The sequence below is a fragment of the Durio zibethinus genome, chromosome 21 (genome assembly GCF_047325235.1).
Source record: "Durio zibethinus cultivar Kanyao isolate XHJ-2024 chromosome 21, ASM4732523v1, whole genome shotgun sequence".
Lineage (NCBI taxonomy): Eukaryota > Viridiplantae > Streptophyta > Magnoliopsida > Malvales > Malvaceae > Durio > Durio zibethinus.
In genome coordinates, this window is record NC_143182.1 from 11,783,031 (window position 1) to 11,803,380 (window position 20,350).

Sequence of the window (20,350 nt, forward strand, 5' to 3'; positions counted from 1 at the left end):
TATAGATTGTACTGCATAAATAACTTGCCAATTGTGATATTGTAAAAACTAAAAATTAATATTAGTATTTGTTTCCATAAACAACCATATAGGTTATAATGTTTTCATCTAAAAGTTATGAATCTAATATGATAAAAATAGGGGTAAAAATGTTAATGAAATAACATACCACTTATAAAATCTTTCAAAAGAAATAAAAAGTCAATATAAAGTATAATCCACCTGAATTCATAATTCTATCGTGAAAAGATAAAAAAAAAAAATTGTTAATAACATATTAAATTACCAATATAATCAATTTATAACACAATTTATATTTTTATTTGATGAAATGATTAAGTTAGATTAAAATATTATGTATATTGATCGAATGGTAGATTAATGAAAATAATAGCAAACAATGTAAAAAAAATAAAAAAATATTATTGAGTTTATTTCAATATTCTTTTATTAAAAATTTACATTTTATTAATACGAATCCATAATTTTTTCATAGAGATATTGATTTATTGTACTAGGTATTTTTTGAGTGTTGGTGCTTACTAACTATAAGCTGTCATTAGATATTGGATGGTGACAATGAGCAAAGCGATTAGAGAATTAAGAAATATATTATTAAATAAAAAATGTGCATTTTAATAGAATTTATAAGTCTGAAAATTTATCGTTAGATATTAGATTTAAAATGTCGTCATCAATCTATTTTTATTTAAGTGCAATTGATTATCTAACTGAATCTATTTCATTTTAAAGAATAGTCTTAAATTTGATTAAGTATTTTTAAAATGTCGATTTTAATCTATAAAATCATGACTATGTCCAAAGTACGATTATGAGGGAGAAATGTTATAGTACTCTCATAACGCTTATCCAAATAATGGTATCAATTGATTTCACGTTATCCAAAAGTCAAATTTTACTAAGTAATTAGTTATTGAAAATTATCTTTAAATTACTCAAATATGTTGATAATAATTTATAAATATTTTCTCACCTTAGAAGTATTTAAGGAAATTATTTGTCACATTTTGAAGAGGCTTCATTGTCAGATCCATTTAATTTAAAAAAAAAACTCTTATTCACCATTAAATGAGATTTAGAATCTTGATATCCATTTTCTAAAAAAATTTTCTAATATATTGGTAAAATTTAAAAAGATTCTTCACCAAAAAATGTATATAAAATTATTCTTTGCAACGTTTTTAATAATTCCATCCTCAGATATTCGAAATCTAATTTTAAAAATAATTCATTTTCAAAAATATATTCCAATATATTAGTCAGACTTTTTGTCAAAATTATCTTCCAATATATTGGTAGGATTTTTTTAAAATTATTTTTTTTTGAAAATTTAATTTTTGTAAAAAATTAATAAGATTTTTCAATATGTTAGTAAAACCTTATTTTTAAATTTTTGAAAAAATTACAAATCCTCCAATATGTTAGTAAGAAATTTTTTAAAAAAATTCTTAGGTAAAATTTTAACCTTCCAATATGTTGTTAAAGTTTTTTATTATTCAAAAATTTAAACTTTCGAATATACTGTTAAGATTTATTAAAAATTCATTTTTTCAAAAATTTTCAACCTTTCAAAAAAATCATTTCATTTTTTAGAAATTATTATTATTTTTTGAAAAAAATATTTTTTTATTAATAAGTACAATCACAAGAAAAGAAAAGACAAACAAACAAATTAATTAATTAATTAATTAAAATAACTTAATTTTTATTGGTTTAGCTTTAAGGGACAATTTGGCTTGACTTTATAAATAAAAAAAACACTCAAGGTTTATGGCAACTCGGCTCACAGCTTAATTCAAATGGTTTGGCTTAGGGTAAGATTTCAGGTCAAACGATGAGTGTTGAGGATTGAGTCAGGTTTCGATAAAACATGCAGATCTTACCCAGGTTAAGGTTTCCAAAATGGTACCATTTTTGTCTTATATAAAAGCTAAAAAATTTTCTCTTCTTTCAATTTTTTTTTTCACTCTTTTTCTTTTTTCTTTCTCTTCTTTTTTGTCTCTCTTTCTAGAGAAGTGCGATTATCGATTCTATAAAGTTTTGTCAGAGGTTTGTTCCTCGTTGAAAAATTGATTGGGATTTGGGTTTCTTATTGAAACTTTCGTTGAAAATTGAAAATTTTTGTTGAAAATCTAAGGATGTTGCCAAAAGCTGGAAAACTCATCAGAAATTGGAAAACTCACTGGAATTTGGTCAAAAAACTTGAATGTTACTAGAAAATTGAATCGAAAAATTTAAATTTTTCTAGAAATCTCTAGAAAAATTGTATAAAACTTCTGTTTGCAAAATTTGATTTGTCAACATCATACTCTCTTTTAATTACCTCTAATTTCCTAAAAACAAACTTCAAAACAACTTCTGGCTAAGAAATCACAATTCTAACTCACTAATTTTTTTGTTCTCTTTTTCTCTTGGATGTCTGTGTGTTCTTTCATTATGACTTATAGGTTTATTGATAGGATTGAACTAAGAGAATTTTAGATCAACTCTAATTCAATTTGAAACCAAGGAATACCACATAATCTAATTTATCACTAGCCAAATTTCTAACTCAAGCCTTTTTCAATTTATTTTTCCTTTTTTTTAACTGATAATTTAACTAATTAAAAAAGATAAATAAAACTAAATAGTTAACTTTATTTAATTGTGTATTTAGTATTGAATTTTGACTTTTTATAATTTCAAGTTGGATTTTAGATTTAAAATCAATGACCAATTAGCTCGATTCAAGTTTTATCATCTATTTTTATTTATAATGTACTCAATTATACCCTTATGCAACTGAAAAATTTTGACTCAATAATTGGTGTATACTTCTTTTTGTTTAAAAAGTTAGATTCAAATCGTCCTAAATCCAACTAAAAAATAAATATACTCAATTACTTATAATTGTAATTTCACTTTAGAAATACTCTTAAAATTAATTAAATAATTCAACCACAAAGATAATAAAAATAAGACATTAACATGAAAAGAAAACTTATGTAAAGAACTCTTAAATTGTTATAGAAGATGAATGAAAAATATTAGATTTTGATTTGGTTACTATTTCAATTCGGATTTTAGTTATGTTCAATCATTTTGGGTTTTAAATAACTACTAGTGTCCATTTAGATAGGCAATGAAATTAGCTCCAGTGAGATTTTAAAAAATGATGGAGGTAACATTAGTTACTGAAGTAGTGAGATTATTTACTGTAGCAAAGAGATTAAAATAAATGGTGAAATTTATGTTTAGATGTAAAAATAACGGGGACAGTGAGGTGAATTTTAATGAAAAAAGAAAATGACTATTGCAAACATAAGATTAAAATTTGTATTTAACAAAAATTTTCAATTATTTAACATTTATAAAATTATTAAATAATTGAAAATTTATTAAATTATTTTTATGTTAAATAATAATTTTATTAATAAATAATTAATAATTAATAAAAATAATTGTAACATATCAAATAATTTTTTTATTTTTCTTATTTTTGTAGTTATCTATTTTTAATTAAAATAATAATAAAATTTATTTGTTTATATATCATATTAAATTAAATATTAATAAAATTGCGTTATATTTTTTAAATAAAAATCATAATAGAAAAAAAAAAACAAATGATAAGTGTTTTAGTGAACAGAAACATATTCAGGGCAATATAAGAATGAAAAAAAATTTTAGGGGTAAAAAGGTCTAGTTGAGACACTAATGGTTGATTTGACTTTTAACCCTTGGTCCAAAACTGACTATTCGGTATGATCAGAAGATCTAAATGCAGCAAATGTGATGTTATCCAAAGTATTTATTGTGCAATTGTGCTAAAAAAGTTAAGCTATTTGCAACTCGTTGGAGATCCAACGATATCCAAATTAGCCTTAAGTTGCTGATTTTTATAATAAATTAAAATCAAGTCAAATTAGTTTATTTTTATAATTATGTGTATTATATTATTTTTTAAATAATTTAAAATTTAAAATGAGCAAAAAATTTATTAATACTTAATTGAGTTATGAATTATTTTAAATTTGAGTTGAATAATCTATGTTATTTTAATTACGTTTTCATGACATTGGTAATAAATTTCAAAATAGAATGAGAACATAACACAATGAAAATTTAAGTGTAAAAGTAATGAAAATACTAATAATAATTATAGAAAAAAAATCTTTATGTTTAATTTTTCCAGAGATTAAAGGATATATCTTCTTTTGAGAATTTTGAAATTCATATTTCAAATTGTTAATCTAGATCAATGAGTTTATAATTGTTAGTTGCTGATCAAGTTTTTGTAATATGGGTTGAGGGAAACAATTCAAATATTTCATTTGAAAGAAATATCATAGTTTATATTCATCCAAGAAGATAACATAGAGTTAAATATTATTTGGGTTGTTGACCCATTACAATATTTTTTATTCTTTCCAAATTAAGAACTTGATTGGTATCAAAATATTAAAAAACTTATTTTCGATGATAGTAATAAGAATGAAGTAATAATTAAAAAAAAATACCATTTTTTGTTTTGTAGAAGAAATTTTTTTATGAAAAATACAAAAGTAATTATTGTAAATTTAATATATTTTTTAAAATTGTTGTCTGTTTAATTTTTATCAATTTTATTTAGCAAATTTGTTCTCATTACTTTTATCATATATATAGCAAAATTTTTACTCAAAATTATATACTTATAGATAAAAATATAAAATAAAGTTTATTACTTTTACTAGTGATAGAATACTTCAAAATTTTTTAATTTTTTATATGCAAATATACTTTGTTGACAAGTATGAAAACACACACTCTAATAATTCAATCAAATCATTAATAAAGTTTATCTTCATATGTACTATTTTACCATAAACTAAAAAATTTCAAGAATATTTTTAAAATGTTGACTTAATATATATTGCATATATTTATTTAATTTAATTTTAATATTTGCATCAGTACAAAAGTTATGATTTTAACATATTATTATATGTTAAACTATTGATAGTAAATTAAGAATATTTACTTATACTTTTTAAATCATTTACACTTGAACTTTTCCTTATTTCTTTATTGACATCTTCTAGCATACATTATAGCAGTTTTCTTTTGGATATATACAAATCAATGATAACATAATAGTATATAATTAATAACTTAGTAATTAATTATTGAAAATTTTAATCTTAATAGTAATTATCGATAATTAAGTAAAAAATTAGTAATATTTTAATAGTGAATGAATGATAATTTAGTAATTAATAATTGATAACTTTTAGTAAATTAGTAATAATACATTAATAAATGTATAACACTTTAATGGAAAATCAATTATAATATAGTTGTAAATATATAATAATATACTACTTAATTAAGAATAACTTATTAGTTAATTATTAATAATTTAGTAATAAATTAATAATAACTTAATAATACATTAATAATAATTTAATAGTAAATTAATTTTAATTTAATAGTAATTAATTGATAGTAGTAAATCATAAATAATTTACTAGTAATCAATTATAAATTAGTAGTAAATAATTAAAAATCGTCGAAAACTTAAAAGTAATTTTGTATAACTTAGTATTAAACCACTGATAATATAATAGTTAATTAGTGATAACTTAATAGTAAATCGTATATAATTTAATATAAATCGATAATATTTGGTGTTGACTCATAGATAATTTAGTGATAAATTGATGATAATTTTATAATATATAATTAAAAATTAAGTAGTAAATCAATAATTAAATAATATTAAATATATAAAATATAATAGTAAATCAATAATAACTTAGTAGTAAATCACTAATAACGTAATAGTAAATTACTAATAACTTAGTTGTAAATCAGTGATAATTTAAATCAGTTAATCATTGATAATTTTTTTGTAAATAATCGGTAAGTTATTAGTAAATCAATTATAACTTTATAATAAATTATTAATAATTTAATGGTAAATCACAAACAATTTAATGATAAATCATTCATAATTTAATGGCAAATTATTTATAAATTAGTAGTAAATCATTGATAATTTAGTAATAAATCATTTATAACTTAGTAGTAAATAACTTATAATTTAATGTTAATCATTGATATCTTTTTTTCTACTTGAAGTTACTCCAGATTATATACCGGTTACTAGTAGAAACAAAGTCAAAACTTTTATTTTGAGAGTTAAGATAAACTTAGTATGAATCTATTCAATAAAAAATTAGTGAAAAAATTTTAAACTTGAATAAAATAATAATGTTATTATATAAAAAGAAAATTATTTCATATATTATTAGTGGATTTTTTAATTTCATGTTTCATATTTGTAAATGCATACAGTATATTAGCAAATCAATGATAGATTAATAAAAAATAAGTAATAACTTAGTAATTAATAATTGATAATTTAATAATAAATCAATGATAATTTAGTAGTAAATTAGTGATAACATAATAATAAATTAATTTTAGTTTAATAGTAATTAATTAATAAATTTAGTAGTAAATCATAAATAGCTTAGTAGTAAATTAATGATAATTTAATAGTTAATCATGATAAACTTAAAAGTAAATAAATATAACTTAGTAGTTAATTAATAATAACTTAATAGTAAATTATAAATAATTTAATATAAATAAGTGATAAATTGATAATGAATCATGGTTAATTTAGTAATAAATTAGTGATAGTTTCATTGATAATTTAGATGTAAATTGTTGATAACTTAATAAAAAGTCATTAATAAATTAGTTGTAAATTGGTAATAATTGGTAGTAAATTAGTTAATCATTGATGATTTTGTAAAAAATAATTGATAAATTAATAGTAAATTAATTATAACTTTATAACAAATCATCAATAATTTAGTAATAAATCATGTATAATTTAGTAGTAAATCATTCATAAATTAATGATAAATAAATGTTAATTTAATAATAAATTATTGATAATTTAACGATATATCATTGCTAGTTTTGTTGTAAATCGCTAATAACATAATAGTAAATTTATCATAATTTAATTGTTAATCATTGATAATTTTTTTTTTCATATTTAAAGTTATCATGAATTGAAATTTGGTTATTAAAAAAAACAAAACTAGAAATTTCATCTTGGGAGGTTAGAATAAACCTATCATAAACTTTTTCAATAAAAAAATTTAGTGAACAAATTTCTAAATTTGAACCAAAGAATAATGTTATTATATGAAAAGAAAATTATCTTATATTAAAACTAAACCCACTATTTCCTCATATATCTATTACTAAAAATATAATGACTTAGATTTGATCAATAATCATCACAAATATATCATAATTTGTCAAAAGGTTACTAAAATTACATTAAAAGGTTATCAAAATTTTATTGAAGATTATCAAAATTGTATAATGGTTACCAAAATTATATTATAAGTTACCAAAATTGTATTAGAGGTTATCAAAATTTTATTAAAAGTTATTGAAATTAAAATTATATAAGAAGTTATAAAATTTTACTTATATTATATCAAAATTAAAATTAAATTATTAGTATTTTTAGCTTTTTAGGTGGGATAGTGATTTAAGAGGGGGTATATTGAATTTCTTCAAAAATTTTTCAAACAATGATTTTAAAATAATTGAATTGAAAATTAAAATTAATATCACAATATAATGCAAATGACAACAAATTAATGAACTTGAAGCAAATATAAACTATAATCAAAATAAAAAGATAGGGATAAAAAAATCAAACACAAGGATTTATAGAAGTTTGATCTTTCTCCACAAGGCACTTATGTCTTCTCTTTTGGTTGTCCATACCAAGGCTTCAATCTACTATTTTCAATTGAAAATGTAACCCTATCTTTTTCTCTCTAAGGATTAAAATAGAAACCTTACACTTTCTAACACAATCAAGTTTAAAGAATTCATAAGATCCAAGCATTATAAACAAATTTAGCAATTTTAAACATCATGGTCATATAGGCATGTTCAACAATCACAAATCAATATGTATAAAAATCACAAAGTCATTTTCACCATGCCAAAATCATTCAAACAAATATATTTATAAAAAATACCATAGGATAAATTATTCAAAGCTTAATATGTGTCTAGGATTTTGATATTTGTACTTTAAAACTTATTTTTGCTTGAAAAATACCTTAATAAATCTCAAAACTAGTCAAGCTCATTTTTAACTATCTTGAACCTTTCCAACAAGTTTCAAATGACAAAATAAAGTTGTTCAAGTGGTCATTTGACATTAGAAACAAGAAAATAAAAAAATTAACTTTTAATCTCATATTTCCTTGAAAAAGGTTATTAAGATGGGCAAATATATTTAAACACACATTTAAGCTCTTCAAACCATTTGAAAATTTTTTTATCACATTTTGAAAAAGTCCAAAAGGTTTTTATGCCCATAAATGTTCAAAAAACAAGATTTGATATTTTAAGCTCAACAATCTTTTAAAACTTGCATGTAACGCTTGTGAAAAATTAAAACTATTGCAAGTTATCAAGTTTTCTTTGTTTGAGCAAGTTCAAATCATTGAATTCAAGATATTCAAATTCATTTCTATTTAAAAACTTGCTAAAACAATATTTCATATTTTAAAGCTTGACTCTAGTGAAAATTATTTTCAAAGCAAAACATAAAATTTCAAAATTATTAAGCTTTGAGTGCTCCCTCTAAGTTTATGCATAAACATAAAAACAATTAAGCACATAACCTAATCACATCAAGCATATATAAAATATATCTTAAGCATTAAACACAATATCAACAAGCATGAGGAATATATCAAAATCATACATTAAAAAAAAATGCATACTCAATTCAAGCTCGTATTTTCTCAAGATTAAGCAACATATGTCTTGTAATCAATTTCAGTCAAATTTTGTATAATCAATCAAGCATTCATAAATTTCATCAAGAATAGGTAACCAAATTCAATTTTTCTTCAAATAAAAGTTTAGAAGTTGCCCATCTCCATTGTGTGTCTAGAGTATTCAATCTTCAATCTCACATTGTCACTCCTTGCTTTGGCCTACCTACAAGAGACAATCTCATTTGATTTTTGTTACCCAAATTGCATTGGGTCCTTGAGAGTTAGTCACCAAGTCTCTTGTTCCTTTTGGAACCCATACTTGCTTAACTCTAAATGAAACTTTTCTTTTTATAGGACAAGTATGTGTAGTATGACCATGAAAATGATAAAAATTACATTTAATCATTTTAGTACTTAATAAGCTCTTTAAAAGCTTTTGTTTTTCATTCATCAATTCATCAAATTTCTTTTTCAAATCAATATTTTCATTTTCTAAAAATTCATTTCTACTTTGAGAGGTTTCTAAATCTATTTTCACCATTTTATTTTCTTTTTCTAAACCAAATTTTGCATTCATCAAAAACTTATTCTCTACATTCAACTTTGAAATCATTTTGTTATGTTTCATTCTCATTGATTCAAATTCCATAACTAACTCATCAAAAGTATCTTGTAATTCATCAAAAGTATATGAATTTGAATCAATTAAGTTAGAGGTTACCTTAAACTCTTCAAGAGCCATAAGACATGATGCATTTTGGTTAAAAATTTATCTTTCATGTAGCTCATCCAACTTCCTCCATATTTTATTTGAAGTGTAGCAATTTAAAACCAAGTTGAAGTTGTGGAAGTCAAGAGCTCCATAAAAAATGCACTTGGCTTTGCATCATCTATCACTTGTCTTATATAATTTGCCTCATTTGAAGGAATTCCAAGCCTTTTCTCTATCACATTCCAAACTTTAAAATCATGGGCCATTACGAACACCTTCATCTTTATTCTCCATTCACAAAATTCATATTTATCGAATATGGGAGCTTCCAGGACTTCCTCACCATCTTGAAACTTAAATTGAGTTATAAAATCTTTACTCAAGGTGGTTAAACTTACAAAAAGAGACCAAAGCTCTGATACTAATTGTTAGCTTTTTAAATAATATGGTGATCCAAGCGGGGGCGAATTGGATTTCTCCAAATCCCAAACAATGATTTCGAAATAATTGAATGAAAAATTAAAATTAATATCACAATATAATGCAAATGACAACAAATTGATGAACTTGAAGCAAATATAAACTATAATTAAAATAAAGAGATAAGGATAGAAAAATCACACATAAGGATTTATAGAAGTTCTATCATTCTCCATAAGGCACCTACGTCCTTTCACTTGGTTGTTCACACTAAGGCTTCAATCCACTATTTTTGAATTGAAAATACAACCCTATCTTTTTCTCTCTAAGGATTAAGATAAAAACCTTACACTCTCTACTTTCTATGCTAATTAGCAACCTCTCAATCCCACAAATTTAAGAAGATACCTCACCTATTGATTACAATATCACTTAATAAAAATGCAAACTTAAAATATCTCTCAAAGGCTAAGTGTTTGCCTAATAAAGTACAAAGAAATTTGATGAATGAACAACAATGATTTGGATACAACAAATACAAAAATATAGACTTTAAAGCTCTAAAACTCTTGAGAAAATGAATATATAGCTTTATTGATCTTGCTCTCTTGAATCATCAATATTTTTGGTGTGTTGGAGTGGCTAATATATAGAGAGATTGAAGAGTTAGCCGTTAGGGATGCTTGGGAGAAGAAAATAACCATTGAAAGCTTGAAAAACTACCCGTTGGAGTTGTTACAAGGGATACTCGATTGATCCCTTCCATGAGGGGATCGATTGGTTCATGTTTTACTACCCATTTCATGCTTGGTGTCATAACGTCTAGATCTTGGGATCTATTGCTAGACATTGACTTAAAGGAGTCGCCACCAATCTTTTTTATCTAGGTGCGATTGGCCACCTAATGAATCTATCCTTTCAGGGAACACCTAAGTTTAAGGGTCCCTATAGGAATAGGTTTTTGTCTACTAACCAGAACAGGGTTCGGGAGTTCGGTTATATGTGAGGAAGGTTATAGCACCCTCACAATGCCCATCGAAAGATAGTACCAGCTTAATTTTGTGTTATCCAATAAGCCTTAAAAATTTACCAAGTAATTAGTTGTTGAAAATTATTCTCAATTGACTCTAATACTTTTAGCAAAAAATTGAAAAAATCCCCTCACCTCAAGAGTATACAAGAAAACTATTGTTTCACTTGCAGAGGCTCTATCGTCGAATTATTTAAAAAGAAAATAAAAAGGAAGAAGAAAAAAATAACTGCTTTTGTGCAGGAAAAATTGATATTTTCAACTTTTCCCCAAAAATATTTTTTTGAAAACTTTAATTTCGAGAAAAATTGATACTTTCAACTTTTCTTCAAAAAAAAAACTTTTTTTGAAAATTTATTCTTAAGGAAAATTAATACTTTCAATTTTTCCCTAAAAATATTTTTTTGGAATTTTTAATTTCGAGAAAAATGGATACTTTCAACTTTTTCTCAAAAAAACCTTTTTTTGAAAATTTTATTCTTAAGGAAAATTGATACTTTTAACTTTTCCTCAAAAATATTTTTTTTTGTTTTTTTTAATTTTATTTAGAAAAAATAAAATAAATAAATAAAATAAATAAAAAATAGAAAAAAAATATTAAATAATCCTAATATAATAATAGTAAATAATAAAAATAATAAAAAGAAACGAAAAAAAAAACTTGAGAACGGCTTGGCTTACGGCTCGGCTTGGCTCAAGGAAGAAAAATGGCTCGGAGACGTGGCTCGGCTCGGTTAACGGCTCGGAGAGGCAGGTCACGCGTAGGTCGAAAGCGGGTCGACGCTCGGGTCGGGTCGGATCTTGGTAAAATACGCGGATCTTCTGGGTTACTTAACGTAAAAACGATGTCGTTTTGAGAGGGTATATAAGGCTGATTTCTTTGTTGTTTTAGTAGACCGAGCCTCCTCCCTCTCTCTCTTCCTTCCTCTTCTCTCCCTTCTCTCTAGAATACCTGAAGAACTCCGGTTGAATAATTACCGAATTTTAGAAATTTTCACCGAAATCTGAGTTTTTCGTCGGAAGTTCGTCGAAAAATTGATCGATTTCTGGAAATATTGTCGGAAACTAGGAAGTTGGTAGGAAACTTCAAACTTGGCCAGAATAGTCATCGAAAAATTAAACCTTCGTCGAAAAATTCAACCGAAATCTAAAATTTTCCATAAATTCCTAGAAAAAAGGTCACAAAAATTCTTCGAAAATTCTTGCTGATTCCTAGAGCTGTTCTAAATGTACCAAAACCTTCTTAGCCTTTAAATCTTCTTTGTGTCTACCTTTTCTCTCAACCAATACTCTTTTTTTCTCTCTCTTTTTTTGCTTCTATTCTAGTACCTATTTATAGGGATTGATCAGAAGAGTTTTTGATCAATCCCTATTCTTTTTTGGATGGAGATTCAATCTTTGAATCCAATCTGGATTCTGATTGAATCCCCATTCACGGTAGGATTTTTCAACAAGTTCAATCTCAACCCCAAAAAAAAAGAAAAAAAATCAGATAAATAAAAAAAATATTAATAGATAATTAGAAAAAAAATTATAAGATAAATAAAAAATATTACAAGATAAATAAAAAAATCATAATAATAGATAAATTATAATATATAAATGAATAAATAAATATATAACTAGATAAATAAAATATATATATATAAATATTAACAGAAAATAAAGAAAAAGAAAGAAAAGAAGAAAAAAAATAATAATAAAGATATACATATATTAATAAATAGTAATAATAAATAAATAAATAAGAAATACTTAAAAGAAAAGAAATATATATATAATATAAAATAAAAATAAAATATAAAATACAAAAATAAAAAAAAACTAAACAGAACAACCCATTTGGACCAAGCCCAATTGATCCGGGCCTGGACTAAATTGGGTGTCTACAGCTGTCCCTCTTTGCATATTTTCTGTGAAACAGAAATTGCGCAAAAACATAGACACCCATTCAAAACTCAACTTGACCCTTTTTTTTCATTATTTTTTTTTTTTTTGTGTTTAGGATTTGATCAAGGCTCCTCTAAGCATAGGCTCAACGACTTTGAAAATGAATAAACAATGCTCCTCTAATCAGAGGCTCAACAACTTTGAAAATGAATAAACAATGCTCCTCTAATCAGAGGTTCAATGACTTTGAAAAAATAAAATGCTCCTCTAATCAGAGGCACCACGACTTTAAAAAGTAAATTGCTTTTCTAAACAGAGGCACTATGACTTTAAAAAGTAAATTGCTCCTCTAAATAGAGGCAACCACGACTTTGAGAAATAAATTACTCCTCTAAACAGAGGTACCACGACTTTGAAAAATAAATTGCTCCTCTAAACAGAGGCACCACGACTTTGAAAAGTAAATGGTTCCTTGAAAATCATGTCCAAAAGAGTTACAGATCGTGATTGAAGAAATTTTGTAATAGGAACTGAAAGATTCACAATTTGAGTTCACATTCATAGGTTCAAATTCACAAGAACCTTTCAACTTCGTAAGAATTTACTGAAATTTGATTCTCAAAATTTCAGTTTTATTCAAATTTGCAAGATCTCAAGATTTGTATTTGCAACTTGCAAGACTCACATTAAAGTTCCTCATTTGAATTTTGGAGATTCACATCCAAAAGTTCAAGGCTTTTTTTTCAAAGATTCTCATTTGGCAAACTTGGAATTCAAATCCAAAAATCTAAAGCTTTTCATTTGAATTTTGGAGATTCACATCCAAAAATTCAAAGCTTCTCATTTGAGTTCAAAGGCTCACATGTAATAAAACTTAGAGTTTCGCATCTAAGTTCAAAAGTTCTCATTTAAAACATTAGAAATTCATATCTAAAAAATGAAGCTTTGTATTTTGGAGATTCACATCCAAAAGTTCAAAACTTTTCATTTGTTCGAAGATTCACATTCAACGAACTTTAGGGTTTCACTTCTCAAAGATTTTCATTTTGAAACTTAAAGATTCTTATTTGAGTTCTCAAAAATTCTCATCAAAATATTCACAATTTCTTTTCAAGTGACTCAACAATTTGCATGAATGAATGTTATGACCAAAGATGCAAATGCCTTCTTAATGATGCAAATGCGGTGACTTATATTCTCATAGTGCCATGCATGTCCATACAAAGTTTAATTCATCAAATTATATGCATGTACTATTCAAACGACGATTCTACCATGATGCATGTAATACGAATGTCTATGTAACAAAATTCTAAATAATTGTGGTGATATGGCTCTCAAAACTTCACTATTTCGCATGTCTTCCTTGTTCAGTTTCTCAATACTTTGGAACAAGTTTCATCAATCGATCATCACTTGACCACCATTCATGGACTTCTCAGCACTAACAAATATCAGAACAAGTTTCATCCACCATCACTAGGTCATTACTCATAGGTGTCTCAGCATTAACCATTCCAAAACAAACTTTGTCCACTGGTTATTTTCATCATTCAATCATAACTTGCAAGTCATATCGACCAATTCATCCTTATACTTATCACTTGGTTATACCACTTTTTTAGATTTGCCCCATCTTCATTTTATTGTCCAATCATATTCTTCATCATCATATATCCTTTCAAATCATCTCTTTTAGATTTCTACCGTTTCTTCATTTTGTTACCACCATCATCTTAGATTTCTTTTTCAATGAATGCAAGACTCTTTTAAGCACATATTCATTCATTCATTATCATTTCAATTCTTGACAAATACAATGCAATCAAGTATTTTCTCAATTTATTCTAGAGGTGTAACAATAAGAGAACATAAGGTGAATTATGGTAAAGATAATCAATGAAAATCTATTTTGGTACAAAACAAATGGGAAAGGAAATAAATTGGATACATGTCATAGGGATGAATGGTATGTCCAAACGATGAAGATTCAGATAATTCTCAACATTAATCTAGGATTCTTTTTTAAAAACTCATTTCATTTATTGTTGGAGTCATTTTGAGTTTGGCGAACTTTGCCCCATCTTTGAGAGATCTTCAGATATCTCTGATCTTTCATCTATGTGAGCCATTTGACCTGGATCTTTTTATACCAAAATCACCCTTTCAAGTTTTCAATTTGAATCTCTTTTTTCATTTTTTCATTTTTTATTCTTTCTTTCTTTTTTTTCTCATTTTTCATCCATTGTTGATATCTTTCACACATCTAACTTTAGAGCAATGTAGCATGATTCCATTATTTCATCATGAGCGTGCTTTCGCTCAACATATAATCATTCAAGTTAAGCATTCAAACTTGATCTAAATGGGCTTTTCAAGTTTGTAATGTAGGTCAAGGTGAGGGGTCATAAAAGAAATGGATATAATAGGCTCAAAACATATATTAAAAAGGTTCAAGATCGAAGGATCATTTGATGCAACTTGGCATTTTGCCCCTACTTCATTTCACCATTTTTTCTTTCCTCACACAAAGGATTCTCATTACTTTACCCCAAATCATGTGTGGCATTTTTTTCTTTTACTTTTTTTTCTCTTTCCATCTTTGAGACCTTTTGTGCTTTTTTTTTCAAAAATTACCCTCTAGTGTAGAAGGTGATCCTTGGTTGGGGTTCTTTAGAAAAAGAAATCATAATAGGTTTAAAGGGGTAGCAATGAATGGTTTTTCGAGTGGTAAAAGAAAGATGGCTATTTTTCATCTCAATTGTGAATACTTTTCTTGAACATCATCTATTGAACAAAGCTTATGAATCTGTATAAAAGATTACACATCTTCAAGACATATCCATTTCACCTCTGGTAACAGCTTACTTTTTTGCTCAAATGATCTCCACATATTAATGTGGATGAGTTCTCAAAATTAAATCCTGAAATTATTATTATCATTGTCTAAATACTCATCATCTGAAATTTGAGAATGGGAATGTAAAGTTATGAAAGGTAACAAAACATGTAATAATGGTCGAGTGAAAGAGAAAATGTAATGAAATGCATTAACTTGCCTTTATTAAAATGATAACAAGTGAAGTCATATGGCAAAAAGAAATCTAACATTACTCAAAAAGAAATCCTAAAATGATAAAAAAAACCTTCAACCAGCCTTATCTCCATTCTTTAAAATTGTCCCCCTATGCGATCAGGTGAAGAATCCCTATTGACATCTTGCCCCTCAATTCATTGTGACTCTCCGGACCCTTTCTGACCAATATGTTCTTGATTGTCACTCAGAGCACTAACATCAGGTGTTGTTACTTTTCCTTGATCAAAACTTATCATTCCATCATTGATCAACCGTTGCACCTTAAGCTTTAAAGCAGTGCAATTTTCAGTAGAATGACCAGTAATTCCATAGTGGTAGTCGCAGTAGGCTGTAGGATCGTACCACTTAGGATAGGGTGGCTTAAGTGGCTCCACATGGCTAGGGGTAATTAAGTGGCTATTATAGAGTTTTCGATATAACTCTATATAAGTTATGAGGATTGGATCAAATATAAGTTTTTCTCGAGTAGTCCATTGTTCTCGTGAACCACTTGCTGGGTTAGTAGGGTGAATTTGGGTTCTTGCAGAAGCTTGAATGTTGAGGCTATATGTAAGATCTTGAGGGCTAAAAATTGATCGGTGTGTGGATGAATAAGGTGGTTGTGGAACTAGCTGGTATGGGTAGGATGGGGCATTATTCATAGCAGGATAGTATGGAGAGTAACCTTAGGATGGATAGGGTTGATAACCCCTGAATTATTGTCTATCAAAACTCACAGCTTGAGCTTCAGTTTCTTTCTTTTCTGATGCCTTCTTGGTTTCTCCTCCTTTCAACTTGCCATTTTTTATGGCACTTTCAATAATTTCTTCAGATATCACCATGTCGGTAAAATTCTTTGTTGCATTCCCTATCATCTTTTCATAATAGAGAGATTTCAAAGTACTGACAAATAACACCGTAGTTTTTTTCTCAATCAGAGGAGGCTGTATTTGAGAAGCAATATCCCTCCACCTCTGGGCATAGTTTTTAAAAACTCATTTGCCTTTTTTTTTTAGGTTCTGTAAAGACAAACGATCAGGGGCCAAATCGATAATATGTCGATATTGACTGATGAAGTCATCAGTCATATCGCTCCAAGAGCGAATGTGGGTTTTGTCTAGCTGAACATACCACTTGGCCGCTGAGCTTGTAAGGCTATCCTGAAAGACATGCATCAAGAGTTTTTCATCATGAGAATGAGCTACCATTTTTCTGATAATACATGGTGATGTGGGTTTTCGGGTACTTCGTACCATTATATTTTTTAAATTCTGGTACTTTGAACTTATGAAAAATGACCACATCAGGGACTAAGCAGAGCCCAGCAGCATCAACTGAACCATAGAAATCAAATCCTTTCACAGCCCGTAGCCTTTGTTCTAGCATACTAATCTTAGAGCTTTTCTAAGTTTTCACTCTTATTTTTTCTTTCTCCTTTTCTTTCAAATCATCTAGATCAGAAATTGGTTCTACTACTTTTTCAGTAAAGACAGGATTTACATAGCTATTATAATACCCTGGGTTGGAAGCTGACGGTATTTCAGGATATGTTGGATATGTGAAGTGTTGCGGTGGAACCTCTTGAGCATACTGGGCTTGAGGTGGGCCAAAACCTGGAGGATACAAAGGGTTAGCCACTTCTTGCAATGGAGGAACTTGTTGGCTTGTATTGTCTTCAACTCTTTTTCCCTTATTCAGCTTATTGAGAGCATTCAGAATCTTGTTCAACTCACTTTTAATTTTCTCCTGTGCTTTTTCTATCTTTTCAAATCTGTGAAAATTTTTTTGCTCCATTTGTCTGGCTCTAGATCTTGTGTTGTATCGATGGGTAGGGTTCTCGCTAGATGGAGCTATCCTTGAACCTTTAGTAACACAATTATGATTAAAAATGTTATGCTATGCTTTATGTATGATACTTTGATGCACGAATGAAATGTACATTTTCCCGAATGAAATCTAATATGAAATGGATGCAAATGATTGTGTTAAAACATGATCATGAAAATAATGCAGATGCATAAAATCAGACAAACAACATAGTTAGTTTCATGGATGAAATGAAAGTGATGCTGATGCATAATGTTACATATGATAATGAAAATGACGCATAAAGTCAAACAATCAAAATGATTAGATAAACACCTTTTTTGTGTCCTAATTTCAAGGTATATCTATCATTGGGTAGAAAGGGCTCTATCTTAGGTTTAGGCACTTCTAAGGTTTACTATATGTAGTTCAAGGTTAAAATCTAAAGGTTTTCAAATTGCTCCTTACATCTTTGTCCATCACAGACTAGTAAAACACCCTAATCCTCACCCATTACAGGCTACGAGCGAAAAAGGTTCAATTTGAGTGGCAGTATTTCGCTAGCCACTGCGAAAGCATTAGACCTCACGAAAGCAATAGGTACTTTACTCCCTCCTAGAGGGATGGAGCTCGGGTATAGAGCTCATGTTATGCATATGCATATGAATGACATAATTAATAAAGTAAATAAACATGAATGAACAAAAAATCTATACAAAAAGGTTCAATTTTATTGGGCTTTTGGATAACACAAATTTATTTGCTGGCTTGACTCTCAGATTCCCTAGTGGAGTTGTCAAGCTATCATAACGTTTAGATCCGAAGATTTATCGCTAGACATTGACTTAAAGGAGTCGTCACCAATCTTTTTTATCTAGGTACGATTGGCCACCTAATGAATCTATCCTTTCAGGGAACACCTAAGTTTAAGGGTTCCTACAAGAATAGGTTCGAGTCTACTAATCAGAACAGGGTTCGAGAGTTCGGTTACGTGTGAGGAAGGTTATAGCACCCTTACAATGCCCATCGAAAGATAGTATCAGCTTAATTTTATGTTATCCAATAAGCCTTAAAAATTTACCAAGTAATTAGTTGTTGGAAATTATTCTCAATTGACTCTAATACTTTTAGCAAAAAATTGAAAAAATCCCCTCACCTCAAGAGTATGCAAGAAAACTACTGTTTCACTTGCAGAGGCTCTATCGTCAGATTATTTAAAAAGAAAATAAAAAGGAAGAAGAAAAAAATGACTGCTTTTGTGCAGAGAAAATTGATACTTTTAACTTTTCCCTAAAATATTTTTTAAAAATTTTAATTTCGAGAGAAAAATTGATACTTTCAACTTTTCCCCAAAATATTTTTGGAAACTTTAAAAATATTTTTTTGAAAACTTTAATTTCGAGAAAAATTGATACTTTCAACTTTTCCCTAAAAATATTTTTTTGAAATTTTTAATTTCGAAGAAAATGGATACTTTCAACTTTTCCTCAAAAAAATCTTTTTTTAAAAATTTTATTCTTAAGAAAAATTGATACTTTCAACTTTTCCTCAAAATTTTTTTTTTGTTTTTTTTTAATTTTATTTAGAGAAAATAAAATAAATAAATAAAATAAAATAATGAAAATAAATAAAAAAAATATTAAACAATCATAATATAATAATAATAAATAATAAATAATAAAAAAATATAAAAAAAACCTGGGAACGGCTCGGCTCGGCTTGGCTCAAGGACGAAAAATGACTCGGAGACGCGGCTCGAGGTGTCGGCTCGGCTCGGCTAATGGTTCGAAAAGGCGGGTCACGCGCGAGTCGACGTTCGGGTCAGGTCGGATCTTGGCAAAACGCACAGATCTTTTAGTTTACTTAACACAAAAACGGTATCATTTTGGGAGGGTATATAAGGCTGATTCCTTTGTTATTTCAGCAGATCGAGCCTCCTCCTTCTCTCTCTTCCTTCCTCTTCTCTTCATTTTCTCTAGAATACCCAAAGAACTCCGGTTGAATATTCATCGGATTCTGAAAATTTTTGCCGAAATCTGAGTTTTTCGTCGGAAGTTCGTCGAAAAACTGATTGGTTTCTAGAAATGTTATTGAAAACTGGAAAGTTGACCGAAAACTTCAAACTTGATCGGAATAGTTGTCGAAAAATTTAACATTCACCGAAAAATTCAACCAGAATCTAGAATTTTTCAAAAATTCCCAGAAAAAAAAATCACAAAAATTCTCTGAAAATTCCTGTTGATTCCTAGAGTTGTTCTAAACGCACCAGAACCTTCTTAGCCTTTAAATCTTCTCTGTGTCTACCTTTTCTCTCAACCAGTACTCTTTTTTTCTCTCTCCTTTTTTGCTTCTGTTCCAGTACCTATTTATAGGGATTGATCAGAAGAGTTTCTGATCAATCCCTATTCCTTTTTGGATGGGGATTCAATCTTTGAATCCAATCTGGATTCTGATTGAATCCTCATTCACAGTAGGATTCTTCAACAAGTTCAATCTCAGCCCAAAAAAAAAAAAAAAAATCAGATAAATAAATAAAAATAAAAAAATATTAATAGATAATTAGAAAAAAAATTATAAGATAAATAAAAAATATTACAAGA